Source organism: Urocampus carinirostris, chromosome 7 (assembly GCF_059441175.1).
Source record: "Urocampus carinirostris isolate Australia breed hairy pipefish chromosome 7, RoL_Ucar_1.0, whole genome shotgun sequence".
NCBI classification, from domain to species: Eukaryota; Metazoa; Chordata; class Actinopteri; order Syngnathiformes; family Syngnathidae; genus Urocampus; species Urocampus carinirostris.
Genome location: NC_142355.1, coordinates 42487971 through 42505476, shown reverse-complemented (window position 1 = coordinate 42505476; position 17506 = coordinate 42487971). Strand labels below are relative to the sequence as shown.

The 17506-nt window shown below is 42.8% G+C and overlaps 1 protein-coding gene across 1 annotated transcript in view; it reads left to right on the top strand.

Annotated features, from left to right (window-relative positions):
• The window catches only part of LOC148363353 (tetraspanin-9-like), a 407202-nt gene that overhangs the window by 44907 nt on the left and 344789 nt on the right, over nucleotides 1–17506 (top strand). The window contains exon 2 of the mRNA XM_088341017.1: nucleotides 8615–8666. The gene's annotated coding sequence lies outside the window, so the exon portion shown is untranslated. The remainder of the gene's footprint in view (nucleotides 1–8614; nucleotides 8667–17506) is intronic.

Below are 17506 nucleotides of genomic sequence, written 5' to 3'. Positions count from 1 at the left end.
ATATTTAAAAGTAGAAACCCTCAACAAGATCAGTGCTATGTACAATATTTAAAGGAAAGAAAGGAAAGAAGACCCGAGGAGGAAATGACAGTACTGTACTAAAAATGCACTACCATAATTGCTCGCTCACACATCTGCCTTTAATTCTAACTATATTTAAGAGCGTATTGCCTAATATATAAACACGTATAGGACCAGAGTTAGATTTATTTATTTAATTGATTATTTTGCCACCCTTTATGTACCACTGCCCGATTTAATGTCTGACAATAACAGTATTTTGGCAGGCCTGCCCAATATGTCATGATTACTGATTTGGGGCACCTGGGGCTGGCTCGTTGGCGCCAACAGCCCTGGTTGCTGATTGGCTCCCTGTCACTTTTTAAACCCCCCAGCTCCCTGTTACCGGGCGTCAGACCGTTTGCGAACCTTCAGCTCCCGCTAAGGGCCCGGTCACACAGCCTTTCACGGGCGTATCGAGGCTGAATCACGGCCAGAAATTTCTGCCTGTGAAGCAGACGCTGTTGGACGCTTTGAGATCGCGATACAGACGAGATACAGCACTGCTTTACACGCGGCAAGAAATTCACACGCGGTTGGCCGCGCGAAAAAGTTTTGCGCTGCTCAAAACTTTTGCGCTGCTCAAAACTTTAGACCACGGGTATGTGCGGGCGGCACACGTGCTACACACGAGGTAATGACGCGGTACAGACACGGAACAACGTGCTACAGCCGCGGCCAGGGCGTGGTTACACGCGGGTAGGACGCGAAATTTTAGCAGGTAATCGTACGTGGAGCACGGTCATAGCACGTTTGTTCTGCGCCTGTATCGCGGTGTTATCACGTGAATTAGCGTGTGTAACGCGTGTGACGGTCAAACGCCTTTCTCCGCGTATATACAGCGCGATTTGCCGAGCACACGTCAGTTGTGCTCGAGACGTCAAGGGGTGAACATGGATCCCCGTCACCGTAGTGACCTCGTCTTAATCCATTTTTATTTCTTGACATTTCTTTTCATTTCATAACAAGATAATAAAATAAAAATGATAAACTATTACAATAATAACATATTGGCTTCTTCTGTGCCATAGCTTGAAATCTTGATCTTCACGGGACTGTGTCTTGAGCGGTCATGACACGCGGAAATGACGCGGAAATGAAGCGATGAGGAAGCGGAACAGTCGCAGGCGTCTGTTTTGCGGGCATACCACCGATGAACAGCGGGTTGGCCAATTTTGCGCATTTTCCATCGCGGGCAACCACGGGCAAAAAAAAAATCGCAAAATTTTACCCACGATACAGACGCAAACGGCTCTTAGGCAAGCCTTCCGACCCTGACTCCCTCCTGTTTTTGGCTTTCGTAAGTTTCCCGGCTTCGACCTGTTTCTGTTTCACCACATCTCTGCTCCTCCGCCCCGGCAACCCGACCTTTTTTCCCGCCTTCGACACTGCTATTCTCCCCTCCTCATTCGACCCCTTTCAGTTTGCCTACAGGACAAACCGCTCCACCAGGGATGCCATCTCCTCTGCGCTTCACCTGAGCCTGACACATCTAGAGGAGAAGAACACCCATGTGCGGATGCTGTTCCTGGACTTCAGTTCAGCATTCAACACCATCATCCCACAACATCTGGTAGACAAAATGAGACTCCTGGGTTTCAACACCCCCCTGCGGAACTGGCTGCTGGACTTCCTCTGTGACAGACCCCAATCAGTGCGGATAGGTCAGAACAGTTCAGATGTCATCTACCTCAGCACGGGCTCCCCCCAAGGCTGCGTCCTAAGCCCCTTGCTGTTCACCTTGATGACACACGACTGCGTCCCTAGGTCCGCCACAAACCACATCGTGAAGTATGCTGACGACACAACAGTGGTGGGCCTCATCAGGGATGACAACGACCTGGCCTACAGAGAGGAGGTGGAGCAGTTGGTGGGCTGGTGCAGGGACAACAGCCTGGTCCTGAATGTCGACAAAACTAAAGAGATCATTGTCGACTTTAGGAAAAACCAGCCCAACCATGCCCCACTTTGCATCAACAACAAGGCTGTGGAGGTTGTCAGCAGTATCAAGTTCCTAGGGGTGCACATTACAAACAAACTCACCTGGTCCGTAAACACTGCATCACTGGTTAAGAGGGCACAGCAGCGCCTGTACTTCCTGCGGAGGATGAGGAGAACCCACCTGCCCCCACCCTCCCTCATTACATTCTACAGGGGCACCATAGAGAGTATCCTGACCAACTGTATCTCTGTGTGGTGTGGAGGCTGCAGCGCTACCGACTGGGGTAGTGTGAGGAGGGTAACGAGGACAGCAGAGAAAATAATCGGGACTACACTTCCCTCCATTCAGGACATTGGCCAGAAGCACTGCCTATCCCATGCAAAAAACATTACCGGGGACCCCTCTCACCCCCATCATGGACTGTTCACTCTGCTAGCCTCTGGGAAGAGGTACTGCAGTGTGCGGTGCAGGACCACCAGGCTCCGCAATAGTCTAGTCCCCCTGGCCATTAGACTGTTAAATGGTCAATCTAACATATAGTTAACTTAAATCTAAACGGCTGCTAATCTGACTTTTGCACTACTGGCAGTTTTTTTTATAGCTTGCCACTCCTTGCACATTGCTCTCTGCACTATTGTAATTACAGCGTTATTGTTACAGTGTTAATGTTACTGTGTACCTGACTTGTTAACCTGACTGCCCATTTTGCACATCTGGTTAGCTACTCTTCTTGCACTATCGGCACTATGGTAAAATACTACACGTAGCCAAAATACAATACAACATTATTTATATCTGTACATTCAAGGAAACTGTGGGGGTCAGATGCATCGACATTTCGTTCTGTATACACGTGTACTTGAATGACAATAAAGTAGATCTGAATCTGAATCTGAATCTATTGCTCGCCACAGAAGTGCCACTTCCGCGTTACGAGCGATCTGCTCCTCGCAACCGACAATCACTGGATCGTGGGTGCCAGCTTTCGCCTCCTTTCAAGAAAACTAAGAAACAAACGCAATTGGGTTCTGTCTCCGTTTCTGGTGCCTGACACAATAATCATATTATTAATAATAACAGTAATAATAAACCTAAATCTACTGTTTAATTACTAAACAACTAGGGATGTAGATGTCATAAGAGGAGGAATTCGATTTTACGATTCGATTTACGTTACCTCATCTCATCAGCTGCACCGCTTATCCTCAGTAGGGTTGCAGGGGTGCTGGAGCCCATCCCAGCAATCATCAGGAAGTGGGCAGGGGACACCCTGAACTGGTTGCCAACCAATCGCAGGGCACACAGGGACAGACAACTGGCTCGCTCATTCACACCTAGGGACAATTTGGACCGGCCAATCCACCTGAAATGCATGTCTTTGGAATGTGGGAGGAAACCCACCCAAGCACGGGGAGAACATACAACATACAAACTCTGCACAGTAAGTCCGGTAGCTGGATTTGAACCCACACAGGAGGTTCCCAAGACCTTAGAACTGTGCCGCACACGGGCTAACCACTGCGCCGCCGTGCTGCCGATTTATGGTACCATAGACATGAAATGATTTTCATTTATATAGCGCTTTTCAATTCAAGACTTCCCAAAGCGCTTTACAGTGTGCTTCACATTTCCCAATAGCAGCCTTTTACATTATCAGTTAGAGAATGAAGACGTTTTCCTGAAAGATATAAATAAGCGCAAAAAAGGTGCCCCAACGACCCTATTACTTAGGGGATTCAACCAACCAAAACCAACCAACCAACCCAGCAACCACCGCCATGTACCAACATGGTACCGTAAAATAGTATGACAATGACACACTGTATGATCTAAAGCCTTTTCCTGTGTCATTTCGTCCCTAGTGTTCTTTAGAATTCGGCACTCTTACTGTGTGATCTGGGTTGCATATCTGTTGCATCCAATGCTGTGTATATGATTTGATTGCCTAAGTATTGCTTAAATACAGTCATTTACTACTATAAAAGTTTGTGTATAACATTCACCCAAACTTTAGGTTCTTCTGTTGGTAAAATAGAGTGCTATTTACGTTTTTTTTTTTTTTTTTTTTTCATAAAATAAGGCAACTTTTATTCATTTCTTTGAGGCCCTGTACCAGTCTGCTGACCACTGAACTATTTTAAGATTAAAAAAAAATATTTGCCATCTTGCTCCTACGGGTACCTAAAAAAAAAACAAAAATGTCGCTTAAGGCCTGGCAAAAAATGTTGTTGTTTAGTCTCTTTAAGTCTGCAAAGTTTGTATCCTTCCTTCTGCTTTGTAGCAAATTCATTTCGTTTGCACTACACAATGAACCGACACCTAGTGGTCAGAAAACACGCATGGTCCCTTCAAGTTTATATCCATGAGATGTAATTTTGGAATCTGACAAGGCGTCTGTCTCATTGATTCAAAACACATTTGACGATCAAGCCGCATTCATTTCTTTTGGAATTGTCATTCTACATCTGTAATTTTAACCTCTGGGCCTCTTTTAAATGTGAGTCAATGTCAAACATTTGTATCCTCTCAGATGTCAGATGTTGTCCAGAACATTACCATGAATAAGGAATCGAAAAAAAGAAGTTATGTGCAATGTGCAACTCTTGACTTGTTTGCTGATGACACTGCGATCGTGGGATGTATCAGAAGTGGGCAGGAGGAGGAGTACAGGAAATTGATTCAGGACTTTTTCCAATGAAGCGACGCAAACCACCTGCACCTGAACACCACCAAGACCAGGGAGATGGTGGTGGACTTCAGGAGAACTAAAACTCACCTGGTTCCTGTAACCATCAAAGGAGAAGGTGTAGAATTTGTCCAGACCTACAAATACCTGGGTGTGCAGCTGGACAACAAACCGGACTGGACTGCCAACACAGAAGCTCTATTTAGGAAAGGTCAAAGCCAACTTTACTTCTCAGAAGGCTGGCCTCCTTGAACATCTGCAAAAAGCTCCTGAAAATATTCTATGAGACTGTTGTGGTAAGCGCCCTCTTCTATTCCGCACCGTGTTGGGGAGGCAGCGTCAAGAAGAAGGATGCCTCTCGTCTCAATAAACTGGCGAGGAAAGCGAGCTCTGTTGTGGGCACAGAGCTGGACAGCCTGACAACAGTAGCTGAGAGACGGGCACTGAAAAAGCTGCGGTCAATCATGGACAATTCATCACATCCACTACATAGCATTATATCCAGACAGAAGAGCAGCTTCAGCGACAGACTGCTGTCACTGTCTTGTACCATGGACAGACTGAAGAGATCTTTTCTTCCTCATGCCATGAGGCTCTTTAACTCCACCCGGCGGAGTAAAGGCCCACATTAAACCACACCCCATACATTGTATATTACCATACTTTTATTGCAGTGTGTATTTTATGTAGCACTATTTAAATACTCTATACAACACGCTACAGTGGTTATTAGCACGTCACATTGGGTATTTGTATATTGTATTCTTTTTGCTGTATTATTGTATTGTTCTCAGCAAAGGGATGCTGCTGGAAATGTGAATTTCCCTGCGGGGATGAATAAAGTATCTATCTATCTATCTATCTATCTATCTATGTTCCCTCTAATTTTCCACGGGTCTGAGCGTTCACACAAAGTCGGTGAGCAACGCTTGAAACAACAGTGAGCAACCATAATCCCAAGTGTGGCAAGAAAATTATTTATCAAACATCTCCAAAACTTCAAGTTACATTTTGCTGAGTTTCCGGCAATGCAAAATGATTTTTCTCTTTTGAATTATTTCACTCTTGTACTATTGCAAAGGTTGTACAGCCTACAAACATCGTTTGTTCTTACAATTCTTTCACAAGATTTCTTTTTATTTCACCGGATGCTAATATCAACATTTTTGGGGGCTTATTTAGTCACATTTTTTAGTAGAAGTACAATGTTGGCAACAAGATTCACTTGATATAATTGGAAATTATTTGACTGCAACACAAACTTTTTCTTCTTTTTTCCGTGTTTTTTTTAAATTCCTTTAAAAAAATCTCATTGTGATTATTTTTTCCGAGCTGTTACTTTTTTCTTTTTGTTCTCTATTTACCTTTTTCCTACATTTCTTTCTTTTCTTTTTTTCTGGCTTTTTTCTTAATTTTTCCTTCTTTTTTCTCTTTGTTTCTTTTTTTTCAGCTTTTCACTACTTTTTCATTTTGGTATTTTTTTTTCTTTTTTGTTCTATTCCCCCCTTCTTTTAAAGTCATTTTGTGCATAATTTTACATAATATTTGGTCATGTTGGGATTAAAGAAGCAAAAACTACCTGAAGAGCCGATTCCTTTTAGTGAGCCAAAGAAGCTGGTTCTCGACCGACTCTACTAACTTTACTCAACTTTGTTCTACGACTTCAAAATACCGCATTTAGGACACAATCTCAGGGGAACTCGTGTATTTTTACCTTCATGCACTGTAACTTTGACTTAAGTCGCTTCTTAAATAGTAATTTTGAGCCCTCATTATTGTGCGCTGGCTAGATTTTCCTGTGCGCTGAGAATGTGCGAGCAGTGCGCAATTGCGCACGCGCGGAGCTTAGAGGGAACACTGGTTATGTGACTCCCTGGCCACCAAAGAGTGTGCAAATGTGCAACTGTGGAGAAACTTCTTTTGTTGGCTTTGCTTTTTTAACGAATTAAGGATTAAAACGATTTTATGCTGACATTTGCTCATTTTTCACCTTCATATTTTTATTTTACGACTGATTTCCATACCTTTTTTTATAGCTCTGTATTTCTTTCTAGTTTGCTTGTTAGGTTTGTTTCAAGAACAGCTTATTGAAATATGGGATGATGCACCTCCTTTGTGTCTGTACAGACACCTTGCTACTTGCGTTTTGGTTATTGGTGGTTCACTGTTTCGTGGGTTTTCAATGTGCATTGTGTTCTGCATTCTGACTGGCTAAACAGAGAAAGATGATTTCTATTGCAACAAAGTTGTATCTCTACACCTGCTAAACCTGCTCAGGAGCTACTTTTAGATCTTTGGCGCTCCTTAGTGGCTCCCTGAAGTTTTTTTAAAAGATGTTTAATAACTAAGATATATATACTTTCTGAAGAACAGAATTGCAGTTTTCCAAAACGTCAACAAGATAGCAGCAAAGTATGACGTGAAGTAAAGCGGATCGAGTGCTTCATTCATAAAGTTGTGCAATAAAAAAGCCAATTTCTTTTACAATCATAATTTGACAGTACCGAAGTTAATTAAAAAAAAAAGTTTATACAGCACAATACTGTTATTTGTTAAATAAACTCCTAAACCTCTATAGTGTGTTTGCTCTTGAGTAATAAAAATATTATATATTAAATACAGAAGTGGGTAGTAACGGAAAAAAAAATGTAACTGAGTACATCTACTCCGTTACATTTATTTGAATACGTTTTTGGAAATGTATTACTTTTAGGATTATTTCAAAATCCCTTTACTCTGACTCGAGTAAATTTGTGAAGAAAAAAACGGTACTTTTACTCCACTACATTAGGCCACATTGAAGTCGATACTTTGTTGCTTAATAAATCCGCTCCACGTAAGTATGCGTCTGTCTGTGTCTGCCAAGGCGCATTTATTTTGAAGCAAAACTCTGCAAGACTCTACTATAATCTACCAATCAAACGTAGCAACCTCGTCACGTGACCATATTTAACTTCAGCTGGGGAAATTTTGTTTTGTTTACGGAGGAAACAGATCAAAAATGTTGCTTACAATACAAACTATGAAAACACAGAAGAGGAGGAGCACTCCTAGCCTCACATCAAAAGCATGTTCCCCTTAAAAAGGGCTCAAAACACCAGCTACAATATACAATGTTTCCTTTGTTTGCTTAAACAAACAGAGATTTCTGGATTCAAGAACTTAACATGGAACTTGAGGAAACATATAGCAGTCAGTTTCCTAAATTTTAATTTTAACTTTACTGCACCTTGGTTTTATTTGATTTATTACTTGTTTTATTCTTATTTTATTCTTGTTAGATATTCTGTGTACAGTGAACTTGGGTGTCCTAAAAGCTGCTTTGAAGTAAAATGTATTATTCTTATCCTTTTTTATTTTTACCCTCAATATATATATATATATATATATATATATATATATATATATATGTAAATATAATTTATGCTACTACTTGCTACATGTGCTTGATTTGTGTATTTAATTTATACTGTACTATTTGTATTTTATTGTTTATTGCACTTTAATTTCAGTTGATTATTTTAATCTACTTTAAATTAAATGTATTTTTTGTTGATTAGATGGACTTTGAAATTTTTCACCAAGTACTTTTTTACTTTTACTCAAGTAAGTATTTGGATCACTACTTTTACTTCTACTTGAGTCATATTATTCTGAAGTAACAGTACTTTTACTCGAGCACAATTTTGGCTACTCTACCCACCTCTGATTATATAATCAACTAATAGACTAATAGACAGTTTTAACTTTGCTGATTTTCACGTTTTGCCCGGGCTCTGCCTCCCGTTAACCACGATAACAGAGGTAATACTGTATATGTAACGACATGTCTAGACATAGAATGATAAAATACACCTGAACTTGGCCATTAGCTGCATTATCAAATTAGGTACTAATCTGACTGTTTTTTTTTCACTGTTTGACAGGCTGTCACGGGCAACCTGGTGGAAGGGTTTCCTTAGTGTTCCATTTGAACAGGTAAGGGAGTGCCAGCTTCCACTCTGCTCATTATTGTTCCATATGTTTATGCATTAAACTGGGAGTTGGCCACCAGCGTCTCTGGAGCCACATGCGGAAATGTTTGATAATTGAAAATAACCTGGCTTCTGTAGGAGGACAAATATGACTCATACATTTATTGTATTCCAATGAATTTAGATATATATACATTGTGTAAATACACCATAAGTTGTCTTCCAGTTGTTGTAATTAACTACTTATTCATGTTCCTTGAGCGAGACAAGACAGTTGTGTTAGAAAAGACAGTTATGTTTGAAAATAATCAGTGAAATGTTATTTACAGTAGTCATGGGGATTCAGTCTCTTTTTTAAGAACAACCCCCAGTAACATGAATAGAAAAGGACGCCTTTTTCTGGTTTAGGTGTAGCCATGGCAGCTGCATCTCCATGTAACTCGGCCGTGCAGGTGTGAAGAGAAGCTCCCACGGAAGATCCATTTTTTTAATTGATGATATTATAGTCCAGGACTACGTCACTACGAGCTCCCTTACTCTCCAGTGGCATGAGGTGGAGAAACTCCAGATGCTGTTCGTAAGAGAGGTTGAGGAGCCCCTGGGCCATTTTAGTTGCCAGTCTCTAAATCCGTTCTAGTTGTTGGACATCCTTCACCAGGTAGGGACAAGATGCCTGGACCCTGTATTCAAGGATGTTTCTCACCAGAACAACATACAGGGGTATAAGTATGTTGAATGACATCATGTCAAACGACCGGTAAGTCAGGAACAGGATACCACGAGCAAGGTTTCTGCATTAATGCACTGTGCTGTGGGCTTAAAGGAGGAGTTGACAAGGATGCCCAGGTATTTTTTGGGTTTTTCTCTGGTAGGAGCAGGTTATCAGTCTCTAGGACTGGTTGGTGGGGAGTTGATCACCAGATGACACAATTTGTCAACATTTAGACGTAAATCTCAAAGGTTTGACCATCCACAGACCAGGTAGAGGCATCAAAGAAGGTATTCAAAGTCGCTACTTGGAGCAAGAACTTGACATCATAGGCAAAGGGAAGGGCCCTTTGGGAAATAAGCATCGGCAGCTCATTTACAAACACCAGGAAGAGCAGTGGGCCGATCACCAAACCTTGAGGCACCCCTCTCAGAGCAGTTAACAATTTAGATAGCTGGCCACTCAATTGGCAGTGCAGATAATGGATGAGTGGGTATATTCAGTGCTGAAAATAAAGTAGTGAAATGTCAGCCATCCCTAGTTAACGTAATCTTTGTTTAAATGTAGCAGTCTCCTTGATATTACGTAAACGAGATGAATGAAAGTTAAGAAGCAATACGCTCCTAGGGTCAGCCATTTTGTTTCTTGCTGTTGTGTGAAAAGCATATTTTTGCATGTAGAAAGATCAACATGAAAACCAATACATGTATACTGGACTGTCTCAGAAAATTAGAATATTGTGATAAAGTTCTTTATTTTCTGTAATGCAATTAAAAAAACAAAAATGTCATACATTCTGGATTCATTACACATCAACTGAACTATTTCAAGCCTTTTATTATTTTGATATTGCTGAATTTGGCTTACAGCTTAAGAAAACTCAAAAATCCTATCTCAAAATAGTAGAATATCATGAAAAAGTATACAAGTAGGCTATTCAACTAATCACCTGAATCATCTAATTAACTCGAAACACCTTGCGAGGGTTTCCTGAGCCTTAAAAACACTCAGCTTGGTTCAGTAAACTAAATCACAAGTATGGGGAAGACTGCTGATCTGACTGCTGTCCAGAGGACCATCTTTGATACCCTCCATTAGGAGGGTAAGACACAAAAAGAAATTTCTCAAAGAGCAGGCTGTTCACAGAGTGCAGTTTCAAAGCATAGCCACAAAAAGTCTGTTGGAAGGGAAACATGTGACCGGAAACGCTGCACAACCAAGAGAGATGACCGCAGCCTTAACAAAATTGTGAAGAAGAGCCGCTTCCAGAATTTGGGGGAGCTTCAAAGACAGTGGGCTGAAGCTGGAGTCCAGGTATCAAAAGCCACAGTTCACAGACGTGTCCGGGAAATGGGCTACAATAGCCGTATTCCCATGGTAAAGCCACTTCTGAACTCAAGACAACGGAAGAAGCATCTGACTTGGGCTATGGAGAAGAAGCACTGGACAGTTGCAGAGTGGTCCAAAGTCCTCTTTTCAGACGAAAGCAAGTTTTGCATTTCATTTGGAAGTCAAGGCGCCAGAGTCTGGAGAAAGGCGGGAAAGGAGCAAAATCCAAGTTGCTTGAAATCCAGTGTGAAGTTCCCACAGTCAGCAATGGTTTGGGGAGCCATGTCAGCTGCTGGTGTTGGTCCACTGTGTTTCATCAAGTCCAGAGTAAATGCAACTGTGTACCAAGAGATTTTAGAGCACTACATGCTTCCATCTGCTGAAAAGCTCTATGGAGATGAGTATTTCATTTTCCAGCATGATCTGGCACCTGCCCACAGTGCCAAAACCACCAGTAACTGGTGCACTGACCATGGCATCACTGTCCTTGATTGGCCTGCTAATTCCCCTGACCTGAACCCCATCGAGAATTTGTGGGGTATAGTTAAGAAGAAGATGAAAGACACCAGACCTACAAATGCAAATGAGCTGAAGGCCGCTATCGAAGCATCCTGGGCATCAATAACACCTCAGCAATGCCACAGGCTGATTGCCTCCATGCCACGCCGGATTGATGCAGTAATCCGTGCAAAAGGATTCCCAACCAGGTACTGAGTGCATCAATGGACATTTTCAAATGTTTGATTTAGTTTTGCTGTTATAAAATTATTTTTCTACTTGGTCTGAGGAAGTATTCTAATATTTTGAGATAGGATTTTTGAGTTTTTTTCAGCTGTAAGCCAAAATCAGCAATATTCAAATAATAAAAGGCTTGAAATAGTTCAGTTGATGTGTAATGAATCCAGAATGTATGACATTTTTGTTTTTTTAATTGGCATTACAGAAAATAAAGAACTTTATCACAATATTCTAATTTTCTGAGACAGTCCAGTATGTCTGTCAAAAACAGTGATGGTAAAGTTGTCAATACAATTTCTTTTTTTTTTTTTTTTTTTTAAAATTCTACACATACCATCCCCCAGCAGGTTCACGCAATTAGTTTTTCAGCAGCTTGTTATTTATGTGCTTTGCTTGTTAGATGTGCATGTTAACCGTAGATGTCGGACAACTGCCCGCATGCTCGGCGTGAAGCCTCGCAAACCTTGCAACAGACAGATGTGGGATCTTTTTACAGGCGATCTATTACCAAATAGTCACAAGCCATGATGTGATCTTGCCACAATTTATTTTATTGATTGCATCCACATGCCATGTAATGGAATAAATACAGACACGCATAAAAAATCACAACAACAAGATCATGGATACATTTTCTACTTTTATTGATAAGCATTAGTTCTGGATAAGCTTACGTATAATTTTGCCGAGTTGGAGTAAGTGGTAGTGACAAAATGAAAACTTTTAAATTAAAACTTTTATTCTTTTCGTGAAAAACATTGATTTGTGTTTTTCTCAAATTAGGAGAGCCGGTCCCAGTCAATATCTGGCAGTTTGAATTATTTTTATAGGCCTACAGTACATTGTTATGTAGTCCTACGTCCCAGTTGGTGAGGCGTAGGACAAAAAAAAGCTTGAACCTCCATTTCTATGGTTGCTGCTTATTCGGACAATGACCTCAACCATTACCCTTAAAAGGTCGCCGTAAAACTAAAAATAGTCCAGTACAAGTAAAAAAAAGTCATGCTAGCTTGCTAACTATACAGATACATTCCAAACTAAGCTAAGCCATTCTAACAACAATTCAAACAGAATATGTACTTTTGTATGAAACGTTACCATACAAAAAATAATTATTCAAGTACTGTATTTTCCGCACCTTAAAATCCCAGTTTGGACAGAAATTTTAAAGTGTGGCTTATATAATGCAAAATATGGCGGATACGATTAGAAATGCAGACAGTAATTATTGCTATGCATTTGTTACGGGTCCCTGATCAGGCCTCACCCTCAAAGTTTCTGTAAAATAAGATATTGCATGTTGTAATGAGTCTGAATAAACCACTCTTCTTTAATCCATCCATTGATATGTTATTTTTTTACAATAATCAATGACAAAAAGTGTCCAAACATGGTAGCCACAAAAAGATGAACAGTTTCCCTTTGTAAAGTTCTTCATGTAACTTGTCCAGTTATCTTTCATCTATCAACTCCAAACAATCACGTGAATGAAATAGATAAAAGAACACATTCTGTATGGTTAACATATTGCTACATGCATGACAACACTTTTTGTGTACAGTAATCCCTCGGTTATCGCTGTTAATGGGGACCAAAACCACCCGCGAAAAGTGAAAATCCGCAAAGTAGTGACGCTCCTTCAAAAATGCTTAAAACATTTTTTTAAATTATTATTTTATTTTATTATTGTTAACACCAGCTCGTTGGCCTTGGGGGTACGGCGCCCGCCCTGAGACTGGGAGGTTGTGGTTCAAGCCTCGGCCGAGTCATACCTAAGACTTAAACATCGGTACCCGTTGCCTCCCTGCTTGGCGTTCAGCATTAGGGGTTGGAACTGGGGAGTTTGGTCACCTAATGACGCATACGTGGAAACGCGAAGTAGCGACGCCCCTATTATTATTTTTTAGACCCGCGAAGCTCTGAACCCGCGAACAAGGAACCGCGAAGTAGCAAGGTCCCACTGTAAATCATTAGTGTATTGACACCAGACTTACCTGTAAAATAAAGAGATTGTGTGTTGGAACAAGGTTGTTTTAGCCACTCTGCCTGAATCTATTCATGATATAATTTGGGCGGAAGTGACTCATGTCGAAATCACACTGGTGAACAGATGCCGCACAAAGGTTCCTACCCACATGACAACACACTGCAGTAATAGTCAAGTCAAGTCTTTTTTTTTGTATAGCCCTTAATCACTAGGATTCTCAAAGGGCTGCACAGACCACAGATTATTGCATAGCACAGACTATAATTACACCATCCCCTGATCTAAAACCTACATGAGGGCAAGGAAATACGAAAAAATCAGAAGGGGCCGCACATGAAGTAATCCAGTGACCAGGCTGCAATGGATGTTGCAATAAGAATTAATACACAGATAGTCAACAGGAAATGTAGATCATTTATAAGCTATAAAATGGAAGTGTGTTTTAAGCCTAGATTTAAACAGTTCCACTGAGGTTGCAGATAGAATATCAGGAGGTAGAGCATTCTTCAACATTGGGCCCGAATAGAGAACGCTCTCGTACCTGTGGTTCTCTTCTTGGCTGTTGGGATCACTAGTAGACCAGCATTTTCAGAGCGAAGGCTCCAGACCAGAACATAGGGGGAAATTAAATCTGAAAGATATGAGGGAGCAAGTCCATTCATGATTTTGTATGATATCAACAGAACCTTAAAATCTTCAGCTAACAGGGAGCCAATGCAGGTTATCTAAAAATCGGGGTAATGTGATCAAACTTTCTCGTCTTGGTTAAAAACCTCGCTGCAGCATTTTGTACCAGCTGCAGGCTTTTGATTTTGGACTTTGGGAGACTGTAGAGTAGTACATTACAGTAATCGAGATGGAAGGTAATTCTGTAAATTCTCTTTGGTTTTTAACCATATAGATAAATAAATAAAACAATCGGTATTGTATAATAAAGTTCTCCCACTCTTATATGAGGGAACAACACATTGCAGTTTTAGTCCAATACTACATTTGAGCAAATACTGTATTGACCGAACTACTCATCGCTGACCAAAATTGCAAGAAATTATATGCAACGGAAATCCAACCCAAGTAGTGGCGGTGAGAGTGCCAACACTTCTATCGCTTTTAGACCAACATAAATACAAATGATATGCGACCAGACATTAGACTTTATCTCAATATTACACTATTTTTACGGTACCACAACACTGATTTTCACAGTGTTTTCTGAATGGTTAAAAATAGTGTATTTTGAATGGTTAAAAATGATTAATACTTCTTTACCACTGAATGTTAGAGAATGGAGAAAACAGAAAGACTTCCAACAAAATACTATATTAGTTCTTTTACGTACCCATGTATATTTTAAAAAAGAAAACATGGTGTCGGGAATTAATTTTTCAGCATTTTTGACAGAAGTCTGTGATAAGATTTTTTTAAACTTATAATATATTTGCTACATCCATCCATTGTCTTTCGCTTATCCGGGGTTGGGTCGCGGGAGCACCAGCCTTAAAAGGGAAGCCCAGACGTCCCTATCCCCAGCCACTTCCTAGAGCTCATCCGACGGGATCCTGAGGCATTCATCGGCCAGCCTAGAGACAGAGTCCCTCCCGGATGACTAAGCTTCTCACCTTATCTCTGAGGGAAAACCCAGACACCCTGCGGAGGAAACTAATTTTGGCCACTTGTATCAGGGATCGTGTTCGTTCGGTCATAACCCACAGTTCATGACCATAGGTGAGGGTAGGATCGTAGATTGACCGGTAGATCGAGAGCTTTGCCTTTTGGCTCAGCTCCCTCTTCACCACGACGGACTCGTACAGGGTACGAATGACGGCAGACGCTGCACCGACCCGTCTGTCGATCTCCCGTTCCATCCTATCCTCACTCGTGAACAAGACCCCAAGATACTTGAACTCCTCCGTTTGGGGCAAGTTCTCATCTCCGTTTCAGTAACACGTGGTCTTGGACTTAGAGGAGCTGATCCTCATCCTGGCCGCTTCACACTTGGCTGCGAATCGCTCCAGCGAGAGCGAAAGATCACGGCCTGAGGAAGCCAACAGCACTACGTCATCTGCAAAAAGCAGTGACGTAATGGTGAGGCCCCCAAACCGGACTCCATCCCCACCAAGGTTGCGCTTAGAAATTCTGTCCGTAAATGTTATGAACATAATCGGTGACAAAATGTAACCCTAGCAGATTCCAACTTTCACCGGGAACAAATCCAACTTACTGGCGGCAATGCGGACCAGACTCTGGCACCGGGCATACAAGGACCGCACATCCCGGATAAGACTGTGCGGTATCCCATACTCCAGAATTTTCTCAAAGCCGTTCGGAAGTCGGCTTCCATGGCCTCGCCAAACTCCTCCCATGCCCAAGTTTTTGCCTCTGCAACCGCCGAAGCCGCATTCCACTTGGCCAGCCGATACCTGCCAGCTGCTTCCAGAGTCCCACAGGCCAGGAAGGCCCGATATGACTATTTTCAGCTTGACAGCATCCCTCACCGCCGGTGATCACCAACGGGTCTCAGGGTTGCGGCCGCGGCAGGTACTGACTACCTTAGGGCCCGGTCACACAGCCGTTTGCGTCTGTATCGCGGGTAAAATTTTGGGTTTTGTTTTGCCCGTGGTTGCCCGCGATGGAAAATGCGCAAAATTGGCCTACCCGCTATTCATCAGTGGTATGCCCGCAAAACAGACGCGGGCGAGTGTTCCGCTTCCTCATTGCGTCATTTCCGCGTCATTTTCTCGTGTGGACCACGGGTATTAAAGCTCCCGAGCCGGTGTTGTGCCCAAATCCGACTCCTACGCAAAACGTAATACACCGCGATACAGGCGCAGAACATGCTATTACCATGCTCCACCCACGATTATCCGCTGAAATTTCCCATCCTACCCATGTGTAACCACGCCCTGGCCGCGGCCAGAGCACGTCGTTCCGCGTCATTTCCGCGTCATTACCTCGTGTGCCGCCCGCGGTTAACACGTGCTCAAAGTTTTGAGCAGCTCAAAACTTTTTCGCGCGGCCAACCGCGTGTGAATTTCCGACCGCGAGTAAAGCACTGCTGTATCTCGTCTATATGGCGGTCTCAAAGCGTCCAACAGCGCCCAACAGCGCCCAACAGCGTCTACTTCATGGCCAGAAATTTCTGGTCGTGATTCATCCTCGATACGCCCGTGAAAGGCTGTGTACCTGTGCTCTAAACTATTGAACAGCGCAAAACTTTTTCGCGCTGCCAACCGCGCATGAATTTCCGACTGCGTGTTAAGCACTGCTGTATCTCGTCTGTATGGCGATCTCAAAGCGTCCAGTAGCGTCCGCCTCACAGGCAGAAATTTCTGGCCGTGATTCAGCCGCAAACGGCTGTGTGACCGGGCCCTTAGGGCCACAGCTCCGATCAGCCGCCTCGACAATGGAGGTGCAGAACATGGTCCACTCGATATAATGTCCCCCGCCTCCCTCGGGAAATGGGCAAAGTTCTGCCAGAGGTGTGAATTGAAACTTCTTCTGACAGCAGATTCTGCTAGCCGTTGAAGTCTCCCAGCAGTAAGAGGGAGTCCTCAGGGGGCGCGCTCTCAAGCACACCCTCCAGGGACTCCAAGAAGGGTGGGTTCTCTGAACTGCTATTTGGTGCATAAGCACAAACAATAGTCAGGACCCGTCCCCCCACCCAAAGGCGGAAAAAGGCTACCCTCTCGTAAACAGGTGTAAACCCAAACGTACAGGCGCTGAGCCGTGGAGCAAATAATATGCCCACACCACGGGCAACTCCAGAGTGGAAGAGAGCCCAGCCCCACTCGAAAAGACTGGTACCAGAGCCCAAGCAGTGCGCAGAGGTGAGTCTCACGATATCTAGTTGGAACTTCTCAACATCACACACCAAGTCGGGCTCCTTCCCTGCCAGAGAGGTAACATTCCATGTCCCAAAAGCCAGTTTCTGTTGCCGGGGATCCTCGCGCCAAGGACCCCTCCCTTGGCTACTACCCAGCTCTCTATGCACCCGACCCCTTTGGCCCCTTCTACAGGTGGTGAGCCCATAGGAAGAGGGACCCACGTCGTCCCTTCAGGCTGTGCCCGGCAGGACCCCGTG